General features: G+C 52.0%; 1 protein-coding gene across 2 annotated transcripts in view; it reads left to right on the top strand.

Annotated features, from left to right (window-relative positions):
- Positions 1-4,421: 4,421 nt before the first annotated feature.
- LOC138564266 (zinc finger protein 883-like) overlaps positions 4,422-6,000 on the top strand; it is a 91,149-nt gene continuing 89,570 nt past the window's right edge. The window contains exon 1 of one of the 2 annotated variants that reach the window (XM_069642896.1): positions 4,422-4,537. The gene's annotated coding sequence lies outside the window, so the exon portion shown is untranslated. Of the gene's footprint in view, positions 4,603-6,000 lie in introns of both variants that reach the window. The other variant, XM_069642897.1, reaches the window with a different exon arrangement.

Genomic DNA, 6,000 nt, shown 5'->3' with positions numbered 1-6,000 from the left:
TGTATAGAGCCTCACTGTGTCTACTGGGGATAGCCGTGTATATAGCCTCACTGTGCCTACTGGGGATAGCTGTGTATAGAGCCTCAATGTGCCCACTGGGGATAGCTGTGTATAGAGCCTCAATGTGCCTACTGGGGATAGCTGTGTATAGAGCCTCACTCTGCCTACTGGGGATAATTGCTTGTGGCCTCATTGGACTGCCTGGAAATACTGTTTTAGGACCTCACTGTGGTTATTGAGTGTCATGAAATTAGACCTGACTGTGGTAACGTGAAATAAACGTACCTTATGATAGGATGATGTGATATAGAATTTATAGTGTTTCAAGGCGCGATGAGGCAAGGGACGGGAACAGAGGGAAGACTGAGACCTTACCTTACTCGATTTGCCTTACCTTGTAATGTTACATATATATTTTTATATATCGCTTCATTCCTGAAGACATTAGAGTGCCAATGAATAAGCCAGGAGTAAAAGTGTCAGATGAAGACACTCATAGAGCTGACTGCACTCACGGGGCCTCATTACGACCCTGGCGGAGTGGGTTTACGCCAGCGGTATTCGCGGCGGACCCTTCCGCCCTACTACGAGTTCCCGTAGCGCCATGGAGCCGTTTTCCGCCTGGTTTTTCCGGGCGGAGAAATCCATGGCGCTACGGGACCTTGTTGTTAATTACGCCACCGTATTTTACGGTGGCGTAATTAACGCCTTCCCCACTCCCATTATACCCTATGGGGCAAAAATGGGAATGGGGAAGGGTAAAATGGGGAATGGGGATTTACCGCCCCGCCAAGGTCGGCATGGGGCGGTAAATCCGCCAACCCCCATGGCGCTATTGGCAGCTTTCCGCCGTGCTCTATGGTGCATATTGCACCACGATCTCCGCCAGGGTCGTAATGAGGGCCACGGTCCCTAGTGGAACAGACCTCACTTCGCTAAATGGAACCACTGGTATCAGACATTTCTGGAGCAGATATCAGGAGACACACGTGTGCGCTTACTGTGGCTGATGGAATCGTGCCTCACTGCGCGAACTCGGAATCATGATATTTGACTTGACAGTGTTTTTTTTGGTCCTCATAGAAGCATGTGGTCATTCTGAATACTTCTGTTTTGATTTACTGGGGTAATTGGCAGTTGTGTCTGGTACGGACATGCAGCTCAATGCGTACACTTTCATGCTCTCTGGATCTATGGTGAAAAGGTCTCTTTATTAGTAAGGGCAGAGGTCCTGGCATGGCTGTGATAGCTGGGTATAAGGGCAGAGGACCTTATTAGTAAGGGAAGAGGACCTGGCATGGCTGCGATAGCTGGGTATAAGGGCACCGGAACTTATTAGTAAGGGCAGAGGACCTGGCATGGCTGTGATAGCTGGGTATAAGGGCACCCGCCTTATTAGTAAGGGCAGAGGACCTGGCATGGCTGTGATAGCTGGGTATAAGGGCACCCCGCCTTATTAGTAAGGGCAGAGGACCTGGCATGGCTGTGATAGCTGGGTATAAGGGCACCCGCCTTATTAGTAAGGGCGGAGGACCTGGCATGGCTGTGATAGCTGGGTATAAGGGCACCCCGCCTTATTAGTAAGGGCGGAGGACCTGGCATGGCTGTGATAGGTGGGTATAAGGGCACCCGCCTTATTAGTAAGGGCGGAGGACCTGGCATGGCTGTGATAGCTGGGTATAAGGGCACCCGCCTTATTAGTAAGGGCAGAGGTTCTGGCATGGCTGTGATAGCTGGGTATAAGGGCACCGGACCTTATTAGTATGGGCGGAGGACCTGGCATGTCTGTGATAGGTGGGTATAAGGGCACCGCACCTTATTGGTAAGGGCAGAGGACCTAGCATGGCTGTGATAGCTGGGGATAAGGGCACCCGCCTTATTAGTAAGGGCAGAGGACCTGGCATGGCTGTGATAGGTGGGTATAAGGGCACCCGCCTTATTAGTAAGGGCAGAGGTTCTGGCATGGCTGTGATAGCTGGAAATAAGGGCACCGGACCTTATTAGTAAGGGCGGAGGACCTGGCATGACTGTGATAGGTGGGTATAAGGGCACTGCACCTTATTGGTAAGGGCAGAGGACCTAGCATGGCTGTGATAGCTGGGTATAAGGGCACCCGCCTTATTAGTAAGGGCAGAGGACCTGGCATGGCTGTGATAGCTGGGTATAAGGGCACCCGCCTTATTAGTAAGGGCAGAGGACCTGGCATGGGTGTGATAGCTGGGTATAAGGGCACTGCACCTTATTAGTAAGGGCAGAGGACCTGGCATGTCTGTGATAGCTGGGTATAAGGGAAGAGGACCTTATTAGTAAGGGCAGAGGTTCTGGCATGGCTGTGATAGCTGGATATAAGGGCACCGGACTTTATTAGTAAGGGCAGAGGACCTGGCATGGTTGTGATAGCTGGGTATACGGGCACCCGCCTTATTAGTAAGGGCAGAGGACCTGGCATGTCTGTGATAGCTGGGTATAAGGGCAGAGGACCTTATTAGTAAGGGCAGAGTTTCTGGCATGGCTGTGATAGCTGGGTATAAGGGCACCAGACTTTATTAGTAAGGGCAGAGGACCTGGCATGGTTGTGATAGCTGGGTATAAGGGCACCCGCCTTATTAGTAAGGGCAGAGGACCTGGCATGACTGTGATAGCTGGGTATAAGGGCACCCGCCTTATTAGTAAGGGCAGAGGACCTGGCATGGCTGTGATAGCTGGGTATAAGGGCACCCGCCTTATTAGTAAGGGCAGAGGACCTGGCATGGCTGTGAAAGCTGGGTATAAGGGCACCCGCCTTATTAGTAAGGGCAGAGGTTCTGGCATGGCTGTGATAGCTGGGTATAAGGGCAGTGGACCTTATTAGTAAGGGCAGAGGACCTGGCATATCTGTGATAGCTGGGTATAAGGGCAGAGGACCTTATTAGTAAGGGCAAAGGACCTGGCATGGCTGTGATAGCTGGGTATAAGGGCACTGCACCTTATTAGTAAGGGCAGAGGACCTGGCATGGCTGTGATAGCTGGGTATAAGGGCACCCGCCTTATTAGTAAGGGCAGAGGACCTGGCATGGCTGTGATAGGTGGGTATAAGGGCACCTGCCTTATTAGTAAGGACAAAGGACCTGGCATGGCTGTGATAGCTGGGTATAAGGGCACCAGACCTTATTAGTAAGGGCGGAGGACCTGGCATGGCTGTGATAGCTGGGTATAAGGGCACCTGCCTTATTAGTAAGGGCAGAGGATTTGGCATGGCTGTGATAGCTGGGTATAAGGGCACCCGCCTTATTAGTAAGGGCAGAGGACCTGCATAGATCTCAAGTCACACGCTTTTGGCGGGTGTCACCCGCCTTGTAAAGGGCTGATTCACCCGCCAAGCCTCCTGCACGCCCATTCATTCCAATGGGCGTCTCACCCGCCAAAAACAAAATCGGATGATTTCACCCGCCTTTGCGACACAAACGGTTGAGAGCTATGGGTCCTGGCATGGCTGTGATAGCTGGGTATAAGGGCACCCGCCTTATTAGTAAGGGCAGAGGACCTGGCATGGCTGTGATAGCTGGGTATAAGGGCACTTCACCTTATTAGTAAGGGCAGAGGACCTGGCATGGCTGTGATAGCTGGGTATACGGGCACTGCACCTTATTAGTAAGGGCAGAGGACCTGGCATGGCTGTGATAGCTGGGTATAAGGGCACCGGACCTTACAGTAATGAATGGACATTAGAGTCTCTGGTCAGGCTTAGTTTGTGGAATCTGTGACCTTTGTGCTGACCTGGAATACTGGAGGCAGCAGCTGTTGTTGTGCCAAGCAGGCACCATAGCCTGGATGGATCTGGCAGATGATTAAGGACTCTGGCACCGAGTCTGCTGGTTACTTGTTAGGCAGATGGTGCAGTGTGAGACACATGATGTACATGTGTGCCACATGTATGTCGTCATGTTCTGTGCACTGAACGTGCATGAGCTTGTTCCATGTACTGGAGATGTGTGGATAGGACCCTCTCTGCTGGGGCCATTAGTTCTCGCAATGTGAGGCATGGATACTTTTTTTCTTTTATGCACATGAAATGTTTCTATGTCTTTGAGTTTTTGATTTCATCTGAATTGTGCATCGTGCGCTCTTTTGAAGCACACCCTGTAATTGCCATTCGGGTGACGTCATTGATGTGAAAGGTAATGTGATGATGTCACAGCATGTGGCAGGATCTCTGCCAGCACACGTGTGTCACATGTACCAGCCGTGTTTCTAGTCCCTGATGATGCACGTGTGTGCTGCTTCCTTTCCTGAGCCGCCTGCAGATGCCCAGGAAACAGGTGCGCGTTTCCGCTACTGAGCAGCAGAGGGCGCCCTTGGCTCTCATGTGTTCCCTCCACGTGGCTTCTCCTCGCTTTCCATCGCGCTTCCGCTTCCGGGTCCCAGAGGGCAGCGGCAGCACCGGCAGAGGATCTGCACAGGAATAGCTTCCGGCAGCAGCTTGCCTGAGGCCAGAGGGAGGGGTCAAAACCAGCCCCTAGACCTGCCCCCACCCGACCAGCAGCACATGCCTGCACAGGTAGGACCTGCTCCTGGGGACACAGGGATATCCTAAATAATCCTGGAATGGAAAGGGTCATGTTGGTAAGATCATGTTGGTAACTATGTTGACTAAATAATCCTGGAGGAAATATCTCCCCCAGGAGAGGGATTGAGCTGGACTCTTCTATACAGCGCCCCCTGCAGGGCTTTCCTCCCGGCTATGGGGCTCTTATCATCATTTGGGGTTAGGTAGGAAATGCTCAGGACCTTCTCCTGGGTTTATAGGAATAGACTGAATAATCCTGGAGGAAATATCTCCCCCAGGAGAGGGATTGAGCTGGGCTCTTCTATACAGCGCCCCCTGCAGGGCTTTCCTCCCGGCTATGGGGCTCTTATCATCATTTGGGGTTAGGTAGGAAATGCTCAGGATCTGCTCCTGGGTTTATAGGAATATCCTGAATAATCCTGGAGGAAATATCTCCCCCAGGAGAGGGATTGAGCTGGGCTCTTCTATACAGCGCCCCCTGCAGGGCTTTCCTCCCAGCTCTGGGGCTCTTATCATCATTTGGGGTTAGGTAGGAAATGCTCAGGACCTTCTCCTGGGTTTATAGGAATAGACTGAATAATCCTGGAGGAAATATCTCCCCCAGGAGAGGGATTGAGCTGGGCTCTTCTATACAGCGCCCCATGCAGGGCTTTCCTCCCGGCTATGGGGCTCTTATCATCATTTGGGGTTAGGTAGGAAATGCTCAGGACCTTCTCCTGGGTTTATAGGAATAGACTGAATAATCCTGGAGGAAATCTCTCCCAGGAGAGGGATTGAGCTGGGCTCTTCTATACAGCGCCCCCTGCAGGGCTCTCCTCCCAGCTCTGGGGCTCTTATCATCATTTGGGGTCAGGTAGGAAATGCTCAGGACCATCTCCTGGGTTTATAGGAATAGACTGAATAATCCTGGAGGAAATCTCTCCCAGGAGAGGGATTGAGCTGGGCTCTTCTATACAGTGCCCCCTGCAGGGCTTTCCTCCCAGCTCTGGGGCTTTTATCATCATTTGGGGTCAGGTAGGAAATGGCCAGGACCTTCTCCTGGGTGTATAGGAATAGACTGAATAATCCTGGAGGAAATCTCTCCCAGGAGAGGGATTGAGCTGGGCTCTTCTATACAGCCCCCCCTGCAGGGCTTTCCTCCCAGCTCTGGGGCTCTTATCATCATTTGGGGTCAGGTAGGAAATGGCCAGGACCTTCTCCTGGGTTTATAGGAATATCCTGAATAATCCTGGAGGAAATCTCTCCCAGGAGAGGGATTGAGCTGGGCTCTTCTATACAGCGCCCCCTGCAGGGCTTTCCTCCCAGCTCTCGGGCTCTTATCATCATTTGGGGTCAGGTAGGAAATGGCCAGGACCTTCTCCTGGGTGGATAGGAATAGACTGAATAATCCTGGAGGAAATCTCTCCCAGGAGAGGGATTGAGCTGGGCTCTTCTATACAGCGCCCCCTGCAGGA

The sequence above is a fragment of the Ambystoma mexicanum genome, chromosome 1p (assembly GCF_040938575.1).
Source record: "Ambystoma mexicanum isolate Mex_15411 chromosome 1p, UKY_AmexF1_1, whole genome shotgun sequence".
Lineage (NCBI taxonomy): Eukaryota > Metazoa > Chordata > Amphibia > Caudata > Ambystomatidae > Ambystoma > Ambystoma mexicanum.
This window is presented reverse-complemented; position numbering and strand designations above follow the sequence as displayed.